The sequence below is a fragment of the Balaenoptera physalus genome (assembly GCF_965194825.1).
Source record: "Balaenoptera physalus genome assembly, chromosome: 1".
NCBI classification, from domain to species: domain Eukaryota; kingdom Metazoa; phylum Chordata; class Mammalia; order Artiodactyla; family Balaenopteridae; genus Balaenoptera; species Balaenoptera physalus.
Genome location: NC_138882.1, coordinates 164,275,531 through 164,296,064, shown reverse-complemented (window position 1 = coordinate 164,296,064; position 20,534 = coordinate 164,275,531). Strand labels below are relative to the sequence as shown.

General features: G+C 44.1%; 1 pseudogene across 1 annotated transcript; it reads right to left on the bottom strand.

Annotated features, from left to right (window-relative positions):
• Positions 1-969: 969 nt before the first annotated feature.
• LOC309653731 (peptidyl-prolyl cis-trans isomerase E-like) lies at positions 970-20,225 on the bottom strand (annotated as a pseudogene). The gene is made up of 5 exons (XR_014268812.1): positions 20,106-20,225; positions 17,533-17,656; positions 6,531-6,714; positions 1,532-1,674; positions 970-1,356 (listed from the first exon to the last, which is right to left on the bottom strand). The product of XR_014268812.1 is annotated as a peptidyl-prolyl cis-trans isomerase E-like (transcript).
• Positions 20,226-20,534: the final 309 nt, after the last annotated feature.

The window sequence follows — 20,534 nt, the reverse complement described above, 5'->3', positions numbered from 1 at the left end:
CCAGCCCCGAGAGGCTGGCATTCTCCTGGCCTCACTGCTGCGTGTTCTGACAGCCACAGCTGACCACCAGTGAGAGGAACACCTCTGTTAAGTAGTGAGGGCCCCAGCCAGGAATACTGCAGCAGTGGACCCCAGCCACGGGAGTGGACCCCAGCCAGCCAGATGGGACGAAGCCCCACCTGAAGGCAGAGAGCCAGGCTGGCACAGGGCGGCAGAGGGAGGCCTAGCATCCATCCCTCCGCAGGAACTGACCTGGGGGCACTGGGGCCAGCAGGCTGCCCCACCCCCCCGACTCAACCTGATCTCAGCCCAAAATGAGAACACAGGCTGAGGGAACCAGCCCAGCCCAGCAGTTTCTGAATGTTGAGACTCGATCCGGACAGCCACTCGCAGGCGGCAGGGGAGCAGGTGGCAGCCCTGGAGGAGGTTTCTGGTGACTGAGCACCTGACGGGGCTCAGCCTCGGCACAGCGGGTTGCTGTGAGGTGGCCTGGCCGGCCAAACACTGGTGTAGGCGAGAGGTGAGCCTAGAGCAGGTGACAAACCGCAGCCTCAGAGCTCAACTTCCAGGTACGACTGGGGGCGGGGCAGGAACCGCCTCTGGCTTCTTGTACCTCGCCAGTACCAAGCTCACGGCCTGGCAAAAGAAGGGCCCTGGACTCTGCTGTAATACAATTCTGACTATTGCTTCAACGAATGAACAATAAGTGAACAGGCCACTGAGACTGACCACTATGCCCATTAGACTCAAGACCAGCAGGTGTGAGGGCAGGAACGGAGCGTGGCTCACCCACCTCGCCTGCCTGGCAGCAGGTGAGAGACAGAGGAGACAGAGGCACTTCGGCAGCAGCTCTGACCTCTGCTGCCCTGCAGTGGTCTGACAAGGGTGTGCCTTCTGGGCCAGCCTGGAGGGGAGGGAAGCAGCAAGGGAGGTGCTACGTGCAGCAGGACACGTCAGTCACAGGTGCAACCTCTGAAAACACCTGGGACCTGGCTGCGTGGCAGCAGTACAAGAACTAGGATGGATTTTACCGGAAGATACAGCCAAGATCCACACAGGTGGGCCCAGGAGAGGCCCTGGCCTGGAAAGGGCACGCACAGCCGTCCACGGTAGGGAGGGCAGCACCCTGGCCCACGGCCCCACTTGGGGAAGAGCCAGAGGCAGCCCAGGCCGTGCCTGCAGAGGAGCTGCCCCACGCTGACCCCAAGGAAGGGTCAGGACACAAAGCCCTGCTTGCTGCAAACGGGACACCTTGGCTGCCGGTTCCCCGGGCTGACAGCTCCCCTCTCACACGTACTCCCCACAGTCGGAGATGATGACCTTCTGCTTGGGTTTCCCGTCCTTGCTGCCCTGGGCCTTTGCAGGCAAAACAGAAGAGGAGGAATCAGGGGAGGGAGGGAGGGTGGAGAGGGAAGGGCAGCTCAGGATACCCACCCCCCAGCAGCAGCCGTGGCCTCTCTCTCCAGGCCCCAGAGCCCCCGCTCCTGCCCTCCCACACGGCTGTGTCCCGGGGGCCTGGGCGGCCGCCCACCTCAATCTGCCGCAAGACATCCAGGCCTTTCGTGATCTCCCCAAATACCACGTGCTTGCCGTCCAGCCAATCCGTCTTGTCACATGTCAGGAAGAACTGGGAGCCGTTGGTGTTTGGGCCAGAGTTGGCCATGGAGAGCAGGCCTGGGGGAGAGAACGACCACGTCGGCCCCCTCCACCCTTCTCCCGGCCCTCAGGACGTCTGGTAGTAGAGGGAGGAGCGTAAATGCTGCTGGGATGTCTGGCCCTCAGAGGATGCCTGCGCACACTGCTGTCAGCCTTTCAGTCAGGCAGGCTCGGACTCTGGGACGTACAGAGTCTTGGATGCCTTGTCTTCCACTCAACTGATAGTCAATGAAACGCTAAGCATGGTTGTTCCAATCATTTTATACTGGTTTGTCCTTTCATTAATTCATTCAACAAATACTTAATTACTTCATAACCAGGCACCTGTTGTTGAACCCTGGGGACACTGGTCCCAGCCCTGGTGGAGCCCACAGTCTAGCAGAAAAGAGTCACTCACAAGTTAAATATTGATTCATCTCAGGAATGTAAGTTTGGTTTAATATCCAGAAACCAATGTAATAAACCGTATCAATAGAATAAAGGACAAAAACCACATAATAATCTCAATAGATGCAGGAAAAAAATCCAACACCTTTTCATGATAAAAACACCCAACAAACTAGGAATAAAAGGGAACTTCCTTAATCTGATAAAGGATATCTACAAAAAAACACAGTTTTCCAATTCTAGGTATATACTTAAGAGAAATAAATACATACGTCCACACAAAAGCCTATATATGAATGTTCATAGCAGCATCATAATAGCCAAAAAATAGAAACAACCCAAATGTTCATCAACTTATGAATAAATAAACTGTGGTATATCCATAAGTGGAATATTAATCGGCAATAAAAAAGAATGAAATACTGATACACGCTATATTGTAGATGAACATTTTTAAAAACATTATGCTAAGTGAAAGAAGCCAGTCACAAAAGCCTACAATTGTATGATTCTGTTTACATTAAATGCCCATAATAGGCAAATCCACAAAGACAGAAAGTAGATTAGTGTTTGCCTAGGGCTGGGGGACAAGGGGATTAGGGAATGACTGCTAAAGAGTGTGGGGTTTCTTTTTGGGAGTGATGAAAACATTCTAAAATTATATGTGGGGATGGCTACATGACTATGTGAATTCATTAGAAACCACTGAAATGTATACTTTATTTTTATTTTTTGGCCACACCATGCAGCACGCGGGATCTTAGTTCCCCAACCAGGGATCAAACTCACACACCCTGCATTGGGAGCGTGGAGTCTTAACCACAGGACCGCCAGGGAAGTCCCGAAATGTATACTTTAAATGGGTGAACTGAATGGTATGTGAATTCTATCTCAATGAAACTGTTAAAAAAAAAGATAACTATGCTCTGAAATAGTGAAGCCTAGTGGCAGAGATGTTTGCTCAGTGAATGAGAGCACAAAACACAGTCACCTCAGACAGACACACACACACACTGGTGACAGTATCACAGAAGGCTTTCTGGAGGAAGTGACATCCGAGTTCAGTCTAAAAGGCCCAGGTTTGGCAGGGGCTGAAGGAGTGTAGCATGAGGAGCTGCAGTTCATCTGTGGCAACAAGAAACCCCACCCCTCATGGCTGGGCCTCTAGAACGTGTGCTCCCTTCAAATGGGGACTGAGTCCCACTCTACTTTCAGGCCGGAGTTGATCAGGTTGCCTGACACATAATGGACTGGCCCTGTGAATATCTGTTTTAAATATTTAAATATTTACTGCAGGTTTACTATGTGTCAGACACTGTTCCAGAATACAATGGTGAACAAGAAAGACTAAGTCCTGCCCTCATGAGGCTGACATTCTCAGGAGAAATAAGACAATAAATAAGTAAAAGAGAAAATCTATAATATGATTTCAGGTAACCAGTGCTTGAAGAAAAATGAAGCTGATTAAAAAGAAGAGCGAGATGGTAGGAAAGCCCATTTTAGACAGAGAGGCAAGGGCAGGCTTCTTGGGCTAGACGACCTGTGGGCGATGCCCAGAGGAGATGAGGGGTGAAGCCTGTGGGTGCTGGAGGAGGAAGCCTCCAGGAGAGGAGCCGGCACCTGCCACAGCCCTGCGGGCAGTGAGCTCTGGGTGTCTGAGGAACAGCCAGACTGCAGTGGGGGCACAGAGGGTGGGCAGCACAGTCCATGAGCTTGGAGAGGGGCCAGGACCCAGGTCAGCGGCCTGTAGGACCAGATGCTACACGAGATGCGCCACGGGGGCGTTGTCAGCAGGAGAGCAACGTGATGAGAGTTACCCTTAAAAAGGACTGCTCTGACCATCTCGCAGAGATTAGACTCTGCGGGGGAAGAGGCAAGAGTGGAAGGAGGGAGACGAGCTCGGGGACGCTGGTGGTGCTGGAGGAAGGTGAAGAGCAGCTGCACCGGGAGGTGAACTGAAGACAGATGGACCTGCCATCCAGGCGACAGAGGAGGGGGGCAAGGATGAGTCCTAAGCTTCTGACCAAGCAGCCGGGTAGATGGCGGCTGAAACAGGGGAGATGGGGAGGAAGCGCTCGGGGGTGAACGGCAAGAGCTGCTTGGGCACGTGAGGTCTGCGACCCCGCTGGGATGTCCAGGGAAGACAGCGGGAGGGCAGCAGCAACACGTACGTGGGGGCGGGAGAAATTCAGCAGACAGGAGGGAAAGCCCCGGGACGGACAGGATTGTCTAGGGCAGTGACTCTAAATAGGGTAATGCTGCCCCCTCGAGGCTACTTGGAAAGTTCAAGGCATGGTTTTGGTTGTCAGTAATACTGGGGAGGAAGCAGGCATGTCCTGCAATGTCCCACCTAATGAAGAATTATTCTAAATCCTTAGACTTTCAATGCCCAGACAAACATTCATGCAGATGACAAATATCTGTTTATAATGATCTAAGCCTAGAACCTAACTCCATTTTACATGTAAATCCAAAGATTTATTATGTCGAATTTTTTCAGAAATGGACCTATCACATAAACTGAGGGAAGAGTCACTTTCTTTTTGTTCAGAATATTACCAAGAGATTTTCACTGTTTCAGAAAATCATGCTGCCGTGACTCTGGTGACATGATACGCCAGTGTCAGTCAGTCCACGTTGCTAACCTGCTCCAGGCAGAAGTGCATGTGTTCAAATATTCCATACATGCAGTTGTGTCCAAGCATCTAAATATCGAAATGCATATTATTTTATTCTAAATTACTTTCCTTTATGTTATAATACTACTTTTTAAAAATTAGGTATTGGCAGGATATATTAGCTGTGACTTTCATTTCAGCATATAGTAAAGTATCAGTTCTAAGAGGTGGGCACGAGGCTAATGCGTTAAGAACCGTTAAGTAAAGAGTAAGTGTAGACAGAGAAGAAAAACCAGGGCTGAGCTTTGAGTCCCTCTAACGACTTGGAGGTGGGAGGGGGAGAGAGGAAAGGAGACTGAAGAGGAGCAGCCTACGAGGCACAACGAGAACGGAAGATGAGGTGCTCTGCCAGCAAGTGAAGAAAGGGGCTCAGGAAGGGCGTGATTCATGGTATCAAGTGCTACTGAGAGGTGGAAAAAGAGGGCGGAGGCTTGGCTGCTGGCAAGGTGGAGGCTGCTGGCATCTTCAATGAGAGCAAGGTGTGGTGGGGAAGAAAGTCTCACTGGAGGGGGCGGAGGAAAGAAACAGAGGCCATGAGCCTACACAACTCTGAAGAAGTTTTGCTAAAAAGGGACCAGCGAATTAACGTGGCAGCTGGAGGGGGAACACAGGGTCGAGGGAGAGTTATTTTATTTCTTTGAAGGCTGGCAGCACTGCAGCATGAGGGAGACTGGAGGATGCAGTAAAGGGAGGGGAGGACCCAGGGTCTGATGGGAACTGGGAAGAAGAGCACAGCAGAGCTTTCTCATTGTTCCTATTGCTCAGTGAGATAAGAAGCAAGATCATTAGCTGGGAGGGAGAGTGGCGGGGGCAACGCGGGAGGTCTGAGGCTCGAGGAAAAGGAGTGTTTTCTTCTCAGACTGCGATGAGGATCAAGCAGCGATCTGCGAGGACTGCTGGGCTGTGCTCCTCACCCTGAAGGGCATCAGGTGCGTGGGCATGTGCTTTTCTCCAGTACATGCGAGTTTTGTACCAGGTGAGCAGGAGAGAGCAAGAAAAAGGCAGTGCGGCTGGAAGGCAAGAGTGAGGGAAGCACAGCTGGTGATGGAGCCTGGGATATGAGGAGGCAGACGCAAACAAACGGCAGTGTTTTGGGGGTGGGGGAGGGGAGGGGTTGGACCATGGCTGGGCGAGCGGATGATACATTTCAACTATAAATACCTCGGAAAGGACATTACCGTGACCACGATGAAACCTGAATACGCACTGTAGGTGACAGTACTGTACCAGTGTTAATTTTCTGCTTTTGATAACTATATATTGTGGTAATACTAAAAATGCCCTGGTTCTTAGGAAATAACACAATGAGGTATTTAGTGGTGAAAGTGCGTGAGGTCTCTGACTTACTCTCAAACGGCTGCCCCCAAATAGACACTGTCTATAAATATACACAGAAAGAGACTAGAATAAGTGGGGAACAATGGTCACCAGTAAACAGCTGGTGATGTGGGTGAACGGCATATAAAGGTTTACAGGCAGGGGCTCCTTGTTCTGTTCCGGTAAGTTTTTGGTAAACTTGAAATTATATAAAATAAAAAGTTACAGAAACAGTAACAACACATCACTGTAGCAGCAGGACCAGGCTATATGCCTCTTCCACTTAAAAGGAGGCAAGCGTGAACTTGAGTAAGTCAAAATAAAAAACAAAACAACCCTTAGAAGCCTAAAGCTCTAGCCAGGCTGAACACCTCTCCTCTGTTCACTGGGTGGCGGTCTGGAGGAGACCGGAACCACAGCCCATTGCTCCCCCTGCTCCGCCATCCGGCCCCAGCCCGGCCCACCGATCACCACCCACCGATCGGGTCCCACCTGGTCCCGTGTGTTTGAGGATGAAGTTTTTATCGTCAAACTTTCCCATAGATAGACTTGCCCCCAGTGCCATTGTGGTTGGTGAAATCGCCATCCTGGCACATGAACTGGGGGATGATGCGGTGGAAGCTGCTGCCCTTGAAGCCAAAGCCCTTCTTGTGGGTGCACAGGCAGCGGAAATTCTCTGGCGCCGAGAAAGGAAAAGGTGACGGGGTTAAAAATATCTAACTGGATAGTTAAACCTCCAGCTCTCAGAATCTAAGAAAGTATATATTACCTTCACTTGAAGTAAACGTTTACTAGTGGTATGGCACACAAAGAGACTGAACAGACCAGGGGAATAGAACAGACAGTCCAGAAACAGACCAAGGTACATATAATTCAGTATTTCATAAAAGTTGTCATCTTAAAATCGTTTGGGCAAAAATGGACATTTTCTAAAATGGTGCTGGGACATATGAACAAACATTTGAAAAAAGGTGAAGTTGGATTTACAACTTACCTCACTGCAAGAATAAACTCCAAATGGATCAGATATCTAAATGTAAAGAAAAAAATTAATTATCAGTACTAGAGGACAACATGGGTTGGATTCTTCTATAACCTGGGTGTAAGGAAGGACTTTCCAACTATCACTCAAAATCCAGGGGCAATTAAAAAAAAAAATTCAACAACTTTTGCATGGCAAAAAAACCATAAACAAAGTAAAGACAACAACAAAAAATGACAAACTGGGAGAAATATTCATTGGCAACATATATCACAGAAAATCTAATATCCCCATATATGAAGAACTCTTAAAAACTGGAAGGAAAAAAAAGATCAAACTTAACAGAAAAAGCGACAGAAGACATAAAAAAATCATTTTTGGGGGACAGTTTTTGTTATAAGTCATTAAATATATGAAAAGATATTCTTTGACAATCATAATAAGAAAAACGTAAATTAAAACTACCAATACTTTGAGAATCCATTTCTTGCCTATCAGACTGGTCAAAATTCAAAAACTTAAAAACACAATCTGTGAGTGAAGCCAGGGAAACAGGTATTCCCACACATCACTAGAGGGAATGCAAAATGATACCTCTTTGTAGGAGAATTTGGCAATATCTAACAAAATTACCTGTGCATTTACCCTTTGACCCAGTAACCCTACTTTTAGGAATGACCCTGAAGATATACCTCCAACGATATGAAATCCACATACACATTATTTGTAACCGCAGTATAATGGAAACAACCTAAATGCCCATGCACCAGAATCTTGTTGAATAAACTATGGTATGTCCACCTTGTGAAGTACTATGAACAAGAATAGGAGATCTCTGTGAACTGATATGGAGTGATTTCCAGGATATGTTGTTTAGTGAAAAAAGCAAAGTGCAAAAGAGAATACACAATATGCTACATGTTGTGAAAGAAGGAAGGAAATAAGGAAATATTCCTATATCTGTTCATTTTTGCAAAAGGAAACAAAAGGAGGATTAACCAGGAACTAATGAAATTGGTTACTCATAGAAGGTGGGTGGGAATAGGGGCAGAGGGAGTGGGAGGGAGTGACACAACTCCATGTGTGCCTCTTGGTATAGTTTTGATTTCTGAAGACTGTCAGTGTTTATTCAAAAAATAAAACTAAATCAATAAGGCTGGGGGTGGGGGTGGAACCCCTAAAACGGAACACAAAGAGAAACAAGTGAGAACTGAAGTTAAATGGATAATTTAGCCATACAGAAGGAAAGAAAGGAATATAAGAACTCTTTGAACACAGTATTTGGACTCTTTACAGACTGAAGAAAAAGAAATGCAAAAAAAATTGTTTGTTGGTAGTGGTACAATTGTAGCAATTCTGAAACTATTTTGTACTGTAGGATTGAACAGTATGTGAAAATACTGATGTTATTGGGAGCCAAGGCTCTCGCTGTGGGAGAAAAGAGATATAAATATGTAGTATTAGACAGAAATTAGAGTATCAGTATGAATTCATGACTTAAAGATACACACACACACACACACTTCCTACTGAAAGGCTGAAAGGGCCTAGGATCAATGACACCCCAGAAGCAGTGTACCCACCCAGGATCCAGATCTTGATTTCTAATTATTATTTCCTACTAAAAGGAACAGGAGCTTCTTGGAGAAATGGCTGATTCCAGGGTCAGAGCAGAGAGAGTACCAGATAAGCCCAGATCTTTTTATTGTACCAGAAAGTAAGGAAATGCTCAAAAAATGAGTATCAAATGGATATGATACAGGAACAGACTCGAGGGGGCTCCTGATGGCCAAACTTAGGACAGTCTGAGGAAATGACAAGTGAGTGAGTGAGTGTAACGGAGTAGAACATGAATAAAAAGACTCATGAGTGCACACTAACACACGGACTACTAACGCAAAACAAATAAAGGGGGAAGGAAGAAGAGAAAGCTCTTATTCATAGCAGAAGGCTAATTAGAATAAATGTAGAAATGCTAATGTTTTTAACACAGAGGGAGCAATAATTAGAAAATTACCATCACGGTAATAATTGACTTAGTCTAGAATCAAAAACAGAATACCAAAAATCACCAGGTGAAAAGTCTTAAAGTGTCTCCTTAAAAGTCACTTATCAATTACAAAGGGGAATAAAAGTACCTTGTGAGTGGGAAAAACTGGCAGACACAACCTTAACCAAGTAACCCTCACCAGTAATGGAAAAATCAACATTAGAGACAGGGAGAAAGACATGTCACTTCTGGAGTACTGCAAAGAATACCAAAAATAACCTGAATCTAATCATGAGGAAACAAACTCAAATGAGGAACATTCTATAAAACAACTGGCCTGGAGTCTTCAAAAATGACAATGTCATAAAAGACAAAGGCTGAGGAACAGTTCCAGATTAAAGGAGATTAAACTGACATAACAAACACAGTGCATGATTCTAGATTAGGGGGAGAAAAGTTTCTATGAAGGACAGTATTAGGATATCAGAAATGATATCCTGGGGACTTCCCTGGCGGTCCAGTGGTTAAGACTCCGTGCTCCCAATGCAGGGGGCACAGGATAGATCCTTGGTCGGGGAACTAAGATCCTGCATGCTGAATGGCTCGGCCAAAAAAAAAAAAAAAAAAGATTTCCTGTAAGGACAGCCCTAAATCAGTGCTCATTAGCAAGTGCTATGTCCCTGGGGGTCCAGGAACCAAGAAGTAGAAGCTGGAGTGGTCCTGGTTACCATCACTCCTGTTACTTTCTATCCCTGCAACTCAAGCCTCTGTGGGTCTAGAGGTCCTGGCTCCTAGAGGGCACACCTTCACCAGTGGAGACAACCAGACTCCATTACACTTTAAGCTATGCCACTGGGTGATCACTTCAGGCTCCTTGTGCCAGGAGATAAGCAGGTAAGAAAAGGAGTCATCATCCTGGCAGGATTCTTGACCTTGGTCTTTAGGAGGTAGGTCTGCTGTTACACAACAGGGCTGGTCAGAATATGTTTGGGGCACCCATGGGACCTCTCTTGTACTCTCCTGCCCAATCTTGATGGGCAGCCATGGCCTGGGAAGGGCACAATGACCAGGAGCTCAAATCCCCTTGGATAAATGTCTAGGTCACCTCATCAGGTAAGCCATGTAGACAAGCAGAGAAACCAGCTGAGGTGAGGGTGAGAGGAATCTGGAATAAAGTAGAGGAGGGAGATGACAAGTATCGTTTGTGGTTCTGAGACCAAGAGCAGCAATGGGATTATAGTTCCATTAACATTCCTCTAGAAATTTCCCCAGAAAAAGAGACCAACCAGAGTCCTGGAGGAGCCGTTCCCAGGTGAAGTAAGCGGACCCAAGTTGCGAGATGGGTGGACTGCAGTGGATGCTGCGGTTAAGCCCACAGATCCTCTCTAAGACCAAGACCCGCATTCCCTCACCCCCGCACCTCCCAGGAGTGTTGGCTGCTACCAGCCCCAGGATGGGTCCCATCCAGGAAATGCCTTTGGCCAAATAGAGCTGCCTCACCACTCCTGGGAATCAGCCAGAATTCATGACTGGTCCATGTGAGGGTACAAAAGCCTGGCCCCCTGGCCTAAAATTCAGAGCTGGACATTCTGGAGGGATATCTAAGCTCCCAAACTCCCCATGGGATCAGCTGAGGTCTCTGTATGACTGCAAGGCTGTTCAATTACTCTATTTTTGCCCCATCTACTCCACTCATTCTTTTACAGAAGTTGTTCCTGAGATCACTCCCCAATAAACTTTCTGCATCCACCTCTCCATGAGTCTGTTTCCCAGAAAAACTGACCTATAACAGCCAAAAACTGAGAAAAATCAAGTAGCAGTAACATGAATATATTTTTCAGAGATACAGCAATAAAAGTCAAAATAATCACCTAAAAGAAAAGAATGTTGCCTCTGGCAGGGCAGAAAAATTATGACGATGGGGGAGCAGAAGAATGTCATGTCTTGTAACAAACTCCAAAGAACAATTTTCTTTAAACTGTATGCAATTATGACTTTGATAAGCATTAAAAAAAAAAAGCTAGATTGAAACAAACAAAAAAAAGGATCATAGGTAAAAAGAGTAATTATGAATATTTAAGGAAATAGGCAACGTACAACAACTGTCAATAGTAGTTACCTCTGGGAGATGGGCTGGAGATAGTGAGGAGAAAAATTTTAGCTTTTAATTTATAACTTAAAAATTGTAACCTTCCAAGGGAGAAACCTGGCAGAGATCTCCTTAACCAAGTGGTCAAAGTTAACATCACAAACATTGGAACTGACCTCGAGTACTTCCTCATATGATGCACTAACAAGGAAACAACGTTCTTCTGTGGTATTCCTGCCGAAAAAAATAATCTAAGTCTAATCACGTGGAAGTACCCGGCAAAGACAAACCGAGAAACAATCTTAGAAACAACTGGCCTGTCTCTTCAAAGATGTCAAGATCAAGAAAGACAATAAAAAACTGAGAAACTATTAACAAATAAAAGGAGACTAAAGAGACCCACCCACTAAATGCAATGTGTGACTCCTTGTCAAGGAACAGAAATTGTTAACGTTACTATAAAGAACAATATTGGGATAAGTGATGAAATTTGAATATGACCTGAAGATTAGTTAATAGTGTTGTACTGATGTTAAATTTCCTGATTTTGATAGCTGTACTATGATTATGTAAGAGAATATTCTTGTTCTTAGGAAATTCATACTGAAGAATGATGTATGTCTTCAACTTCCTCTCAACTAGTATGGGGGTAAAAAAATACACGTATGTATGTATGTATATAAACAAAATGATAAAGCATAAGGGCAAAAAAGTAAATTAATCAACAGTTAAAGGACATATGAGAGTTCCTTGTACTATTCGTATAGAATTCTTATTCAGAACAGTCAGCTCTACCCACCACCAGAGCCTACCATCAAGCCTCTTAGATAGCCTCAACCACCAGAGGGCAGAGAGCAGAAGCAAGAAAAACTACAATCCTGCAGCCTGTGGACCAAAAACCACAGTTACAGAAAGATAGACAAGATGAAAAGGCAGAGGGCTATGTACCAGATGAAGGAACAAGAAAAAACCCCAGAAAAACAACTAAATGAAGTGGAGATAGGCAACCTTCCAGAGAAAGAATTCAGAATAATGATAGTGAAGATGATCCAGGACCTCGGAATAAGAATGGAGACAAAGATTGAGAAGATGCAAGAAATGATTAACAAAGACCTAGAAGAATTAAAGAACAAACAAACAGAGATGACCAATACAATAACTGAAATGAAAACTACACTAGAAGGAATCAATAGCAGAATAACTGAGGCAGAAGAACGGATAAGTGACCTGGAAGACAGAATGGTGGAATTCACTGCTGCGGAACAGACTAAAGAAAAAAGAATGAAAAGAAATGAAGACAGCCTAAGAGACCTCTGGGACAACATTAAACGCAACAACATTCGCATTATAGGGGTCCCAGAAGGAGAAGAGAGAGAGAAAGGACCAGAGAAAATATTTGAAGAGATTATAGTCGAAAACTTCCCTAACATGGGAAAGGAAATAGCCACCCAAGTCCAGGAAGCGCAGAGAGTCCCATACAGAATAAACCCAAGGAGAAACACGCCGAGACACATAGTAATCAAAGTGGCAAAAATTAAAGACAAAGAAAAATTATTGAAAGCAGCAAGGGAAAAACGACAAATAACATACAAGGGAACTCCCATAAGGTTAACAGCTGATTTCTCAGCAGAAACTCTGCAAGCCAGAAGGGAGTGGCATGATATACTTAAAGTGATGAAAGGGAAGAACCTACAACCAAGATTACTCTACCCGGCAAGGATCTCATTTAGATTTGATGGAGAAATCAACAGCTTTACAGACAAGCAAAAGCTAAGAGAATTCAGCACCACCAAACCAGCTCTACAACAAATGCTAAAGGAACTTCTCTAAGTGGGAAACACAAGAGAAGAAAAGGACCTACAAAAACAAACCCAAAACAATTAAGAAAATGGTCATAGGAACATACATATCGATAATTACCTTAAACGTGAATGGATTAAATGCCCCAACCAAAAGACATAGACTGGCTGAATGGATACAAAAACAGGACCCATATATATGCTGTCTACAAGAGACCCACTTTAGACCTAGGGACACATACAGACTGAAAGTGAGGGGATGGAAAAAGATATTCCATGCAAATGGAAATCAAAAGAAAGCTGGAGTAGCTATACTCATATCAGATAAAATAGACTTTAAAATAAAGAATGTTACAAGAGACAAGGAAGGACACTACATAATGATCCAGGGATCAATCCAAGAAGAAGATATAACAATTATAAATATATATGCACCCAACATAGGAGCACCTCAATACATAAGGCGACTGCTAACAGCTATAAAAGAGGAAATCGACAGTAACACAATAATAGTGGGGGACTTTAACACTTCACTTACACCAATGGACAGATCATCCAAAATGAAAATAAATAAGGAAACAGAAGCTTTAAATGACACAATAGACCAGATAGATTTAATTGATATATATAGGACATTCCATCCAAAAACAGCAGATTACACGTTCTTCTCAAGTGCGCACGGAACATTCTCCAGGATAGATCACATCTTGGGTCACAAATCAAGCCTCAGTAAATTTAAGAAAATTGAAATCATACCAAGCATCTTTTCTGACCACAACGCTATGAGATTAGAAATGAATTACAGGGAAAAAAACGTTAAAAAGACAAACACATGGAGGCTAAACAATACGTTACTAAAAAACCAAGAGATTACTGAAGAAATCAAAGAGGAAATAAAAAAATACCTAGAGACAAATGACAATGAAAACACGACGACCCAAAACCTATGGGATGCAGCAAAAGCGGTTCTAAGAGGGAAGTTTATAGCTCTACAAGCCTACCTAAAGAAACAAGAAAAATCTCAAGTAAACAATCTAACCTTACACCTAAAGAAACTAGAGAAAGAAGAACAAACAAAACCCAAAGTTAGCAGAAGGAAAGAAATCATAAAGATCAGAGCAGAAATAAATGAGATAGAAACAAAGAAAACAATAGCAAAGATCAATAAAACTAAAAGTTGGTTCTTTGAGAAGATAAACAAAATTGATAAGCCATTAGCCAGACTCATCAAGAAAAAGAGGGAGAGGACTCAAATCAATAAAATCAGAAATGAAAAAGGAGAAGTTACAACAGACACCGCAGAAATACAAAACATCCTAAGAGACTACTATAAGCAATTTTATGCCAATAAAATGGACAACCTGGAAGAAATGGACAAATTCTTAGAAAGGTATAACCTTCCAAGACTGAATCAGGAAGAAACAGAAAATATGAACAGACCAATCACAAGTAATGAAATTGAAATTGTGATTAAAAATCTTCCAACAAACAAAAGTCCAGGACCAGATGGCTTCACATGTGAATTCTATCAAACATTTAGAGAAGAGCTAACACCCATCCTTCTCAAACTCTTGCAAAAAATTGCAGAGGAAGGAACACTCCCAAACTCATTCTATGAGGCCACCATCACCCTGATACCAAAACCAGACAAAGACACTACAAAAAAAGAAAATTACAGACCAATATCACTGATGAATATAGATGCAAAAATCCTCAACAAAATACTAGCAAACAGAATCCAACAACACATTAAAAGGATCATACACCACGATCAAGTGGGATTTATCCCACGGATGCAAGGATTCTTCAATATACGCAAATCAATCAATGTGATACACCATATTAACAAATTGAAGAGTAAAAACCATATGATCATCTCAATAGATGCAGAAAAAGCTTTTGACAAAATTCAACACCCATTTATGATAAAAAACTCTCCAGAAAGTGGGCATAGAGGGAACCTACCTCAACATAATAAAGGCCATATATGACAAACCCACAGCAAACATCATTCTCAATGGTGAAAAACTGAAAGCATTTCCTCTAAGATCAGTAACAAGACAAGGATGTCCACTCTCACCACTATTATTCAACATAGTTCTGGAAGTCCTAGCCACGGCAATCAGAGAAGAAAAAGAAATAAAAGGAATACAAATTGGAAAAGAGGAAGTAAAACTGTCACTGTTTGCGGATGACATGATACTATACATAGAGAATCATAAAACTGCCACCAGAAAACTGCTAGAGCTAATTAATGAATATGGTAAAGTTGCAGGATACAAAATTAATGCACAGAAATCTCTTGCATTCCTATACACTAATGATGAAAAATCTGAAAGAGAAATTATGGAAACACTCCCATTTACCATTGCAACAAAAAGAATAAAATACCTAGGAATAAACCTACCTAGGGAGACAAAAGACCTGTATGCAGAAAACTATAAGACACTGATGAAAGAAATTAAAGATGATACCAACAGATGGAGAGATATACCATGTTCTTGGATTGGAAGAATCAACATTGTGAAAATGAGTATACTACCCAAAGCAATCTACAGATTCAATGCAATCCCTATCAAATTACCAATGGCATTTTTTACAGAGCTAGAACAAATCATCTTAAAATTTGTATGGAGACACAAAAGACCCCGAATAGCCAAAGCAGTCTTGAGGCAAAAAAATGGAGCTGGAGGAATCAGACTCACTGACTTCAGACTATACTACAAAGCTACAGTAATCAAGACAATATGGTACTGGCACAAAAACAGAAACATAGATCAATGGAACAAGATAGAAAGCCCAGAGATGAACCCATGCACCTATGGTCAACTAATCTATGACAAAGGAGGCAAAGATATACAATGGAGAAAAGACAGTCTCTTCAATAAGTGGTGCTGGGAAAACTGGACAGCTACATGTAAAAGAATGAAATTAGAACACTCCCTAACACCATACACAAAAATAAACTCAAAATGGATTAGAGACCTAAATATAAGACTGGACACTATAAAACTCTTAGAGGAAAACATAGGAAGAACACTCTTTGACATAAATCACAGCAAGATCTTTTTTGATCCACCTCCTAGAGTAATGGAAATAAAAACAAAAATAAACAAGTGGGACCTAATGAAACTTCAAAGCTTTTGCACAGCAAAGGAAACCATAAACAAGACGAAAAGACAACACTCAGAATGGGAGAAAATATTTGCAAATGAATCAACGGACAAAGGATTAATCTCCAAAATATATAAACAGCTCATTCAGCTCAATATCAAAGAAACAAACACCCCAATCCAAAAATGGGCAGAAGGCCTAAATAGACATTTCTCCAAAGAAGACATACAGACGGCCACGAAGCACATGAAAAGCTGTTCAACATCACTAATTATTAGAGAAATGCAAATCAAAACTACAATGAGGTATCACCTCACTCCTGTTAGGATGGGCATCATCAGAAAATCTACAAACAACAAATGCTGGAGAGGGTGTGGAGAAAAGGGAACCCTCTTGCACTGTTGGTGGGAATGTAACTTGATACAGCCACTATGGAGAACAATATGGAGGTTCCTTAAAAAACTAAAAATAGAATTACCATATGACCCAGCAATCCCACTACTGGGCATATACCCAGAGAAAACCGTAATTCAAAAAGACACATGCACCTGAATGTTCATTGCAGCACTATTTACAATAGCCAGGTCATGGAAGCAACCTAAATGCCCATCAACAGACGAATGGATAAAGAAGTTGTGGTACATATATACAATGGAATATTACTCAGCCATAAAAAGGAACGAAATTGAGTCATTTGTTGAGACATGGATGGACCTAGAGACTGTCATACAGAGTGAAGTAAGTCAGAAAGAGAAAAACAAATATCGTATATTAATGCATGTATGTGGAACCTAGAAAAATGGTACAGATGAGCCAGTTTGCAGGACAGAAGTTGAGGCACAGATGTAGAGAATGGACATATGGACACCAAGGGGGGAAAACTGCGGTGAGGTGGGGATGGTGGTGTGCTGAATTGGGCGATTGGGATTGACATGTATGCACTGATGTGTATAAAATTGATGCCTAATAAGAACCTGCAGTATAAAAAAACAAACAAAACAACTAATACTAAACTTTCATTGGGTTATTTGTATGGAAATATGTTAATATAAATGTTTCAGACATAAAAAAAAAAAAAAAAAAAAGAATTCTTATTCATTCTATCTGTAAATTTGAAAATATATCAAAAAATTATTAAAAAAAAATACCCCAATAAAACCAAATGGGAAAGTAATTAAAACAAATCACAAAACTTTCAACTGCTTACTCTTTCTAACAGTCCTAAGCCTTTATGGAATTTCGAAAATGCCTGCTCTGGGACTTCCCTGGCGGTCCAGTGGTTAGGACTCCATGCTTCCACTGCAGGGGGCATGCGTCCGATCCCTGGTCGGGGAACTAAGATCCCACAAGCCATGTGGCGTGGCAAAAAAAAGAAAAGCCTGTTCTGCCTCATTTGTCACTAGATGCTGGGATCTAAGACGCCTCAGATAGACTCAGGTAGAAATAGTCAAGGGCCCAGGAGTCCAGGCAGCTTCCTCAGCCACTAGCTTCCCGGCCATCCTGACCGGAGTCCTGCTCACCTGCTGTCATGCGAACGACGCCTGAACGCAGCAGCATCTGGATGCGGCCTGCTGGCTTGTTCCCAATCTTGATGTCCATGTACACCTGAGGGTTTAACTGGGCCTTTTTTATGGCGGGCTCTCCCTAGATGCAGGAGAAATGGCCAGGTTAGAGAGAACAGCCTGACTCCCCGACTAGGAGAGCGAGTGTTCTTCTGAAGACACCCCAGAACCCACTGCAGCGAGCGGGCTGAGCAAGGCACTGACAGGGAAGGCCTTGGGCCCTGATGGGGCTGCAGAAGGCGGAGGCCACGGCCACGGCCCCCAGCTGGACACCCAGTGACAGGAGACCTCAGCACCCTCTACCCGGAGCCCCAACCCTCAGGCATTTTATCTCATCTCACTGCCTCAGACACGTCAGCTCGCTTCGCCTTCACCCTCCCCTGCAGTCACAGAACAACGCTTTTCTGGCCCAAAACACACAACTCTCAACAACTTCAAGCCCCAGTTCAAGCCCACCCACCTTAGTCAGTTAAACGGACCCACTTCTGTAACACCACCCCCTTCCTCTATGCTTGGCCCTGCGTATCCACAGGCTGGCTGCAGTGGAAGCAAGGAGGGCCTAAGTGCTCAGAAAGGAGACAGTGGAGGAAGTTGGGCCTTGCTTAGTGCTCCAAATGGACAAGGCTGATTAGACGATAAAACATTCAATAGAAACCTTCCCATCTGTTTGACAGAGATAACTCTACTGTCTCTGTCTGACCTCTTTGTAGTGTGGATTAGGTCAACATGTAGGTATGAGCTCTCAGGCCAAGCCCTAGGTGATTAAACAAGATCGGGCTTCTGCCCTTGAAGGACTGGCTACTCAGTGAGGGACGGGCGGCCACAACTGTGAGAGGCACACAGATCCTAGAGCCCCACAGCCGTGGTTCAAACCTCAGCCCCACCACTTCTGAGCTATGTAATGTCCACAAGTTATTCGACCTCACTGTGCCCTAGTTTCGTCACCTAGACTTGGGGATAATAATAGTACTTACCTCAAAGGACTGCCAATAGGATTAAATATTTGTAAAGCCATTAGTGCCCGGCAAAGAGTAAGCAATATTTAAAATACGTTAAATAAGTAATGTCAAAACAATGCAGTAAATGCTAGGATAGCAGGTCCCATGGAAGCCCAGAGGCCATGCAAGCCCAGAAGGGAGGGATGAAAGGTGAGTAGGAATTAGCCAGATTAAGTTGGAAAGGTCATTTTAGGCAAAGGAACTGCTTATGCAAAAACACAAGAGATTTGGGAACTCCCTGGCGGTCCAGTGGTTAGGATTCCGCGCTTTCACTGTCGAGGGAGCAGGTTCAATCCCTGGTCTGGGAACTAAGATCCTGCAAGCCACGCAGCGTGGCCAAATTTAATAGAACAAAACAACACATGAGATTTGTAGGTAACTAAAAATTTGTAGATAACTACAGATTTATAGGTAACTATAGTCTCTTGTTTCCTAGAATGTAAAATGGGGCTACAATATAAAGAGATGAGCAGGGTCAGAACATGGAGAGCCCTTCTGTGCCTCTGATGTAGCCCAGACTCAATCCTATACATGAGGGAGGTCCTTAAAATGCTTGTGGAGAGCAATTATCCTCAGATCCATCCTTCAGAAAGCTCCTCCTGGTTACTCAGATCAGGAGGAAGCAGGCCTGCGACAGAGAGACCAGTTAGGAAGCTACTATCATTATTCACAGGACAGAAGATGGAGGCTAAACCAAGATAATGCAGTAGGAACAAACAGGAGAGGAAAGAGGAAGACTTAAAAGATAAAATAAGCAGAATATGGCAACGCATCATGTGTGAATTAAAATAAACTGCAGCTTCTGGTTTGAGTAACCAGAAGGCAGCAAAATTAGCTAAAATCAGGCACACGGGGAGACCCAAGTGAAAGGCAAGAGAAAATCCACTTGGGATATGCTTTGTTTATTTATGGTGACTGTGAGACATTCAGGCAGAAATATGTGAAACACAGGAGAGAGGTCAGGGCTAGGACTAGAGATAAAGAAATCACCAGAACCCTGCCTGAGTGGCTGTGATCATCTCAGACAAGGGACAAAAGTGGCTGAAATGCACAAGGACAGTGTAGAGAAAGGAGGCGAGCGCTACGGAAGGAACTCAGAGAAACACCACTGTGCAAAGGGTGGACAGAGGAGAAGGAGCCCCTGAATTATTCTGAGGAGCAAGGGTCAAGATGTGTGTCAAGAAGCAGGAGAAAGCGCCCAGGCATGGGGAGCCCTGGACCTGGGGAAGGGGCCTCTGTGGAATCAGGGTAGGAGCAGGAAGACAGGGAGCCTGGAGCCAAAGTCTTCAGTGACGGAGCGGGAAAGATCGGTGGATGATGGGTCCTGGTGGTGTCCCTTCTCATCTGAGATACCCCCTCGTTGAACAGCCGTCACAAATCGACACCAAGCACACGTAAGGCACTTCTCACCCAGTGCCCTACAAGGACAAGACACCCACAGTTTCTCCATTCAATTCCCCCAACACCACCCACAGCAGAAGTGTGCTGGGTGCAGAGCGCCAGCCTCTCTGGAAGCGCAGCCTGCAATCTCACCTCCTGGGTTTCCACTTTGGGAAGCTCTGACCCTTCTTCCTCTTTCCTCTCTTCAAGAGTCTTCCTAGAAAACTTTTTCAACCAGTCATCATGTGACCAAAGTGAAAGGAAAGAATCAAACAGATGTTAAGAAACTCAAGATGTTAAGAAACTCAAGCTATCAGCCAACTGCTCATGAGCCACGTCCAATTCTTTGATGCTTGGGTCAGCACTACGTGGACGCAGAACGTGGACTCACTACGTGGACACACGACGTGGCTCTCACGGGCCACAGAAAAGAAGTTACGTCTTAGGAGCTCCCCAGGGCAATGAAAGCCGTCACTGGGGAATGTCAGGCCTTCAAGTCCAGCTCTTAGCAGAGGTGGGTGAGAATAAGGAGGAAGGACTCAGCCGTGTCAAAAGGGAAGTCCCAGCCCTTGTCAAGGCTGG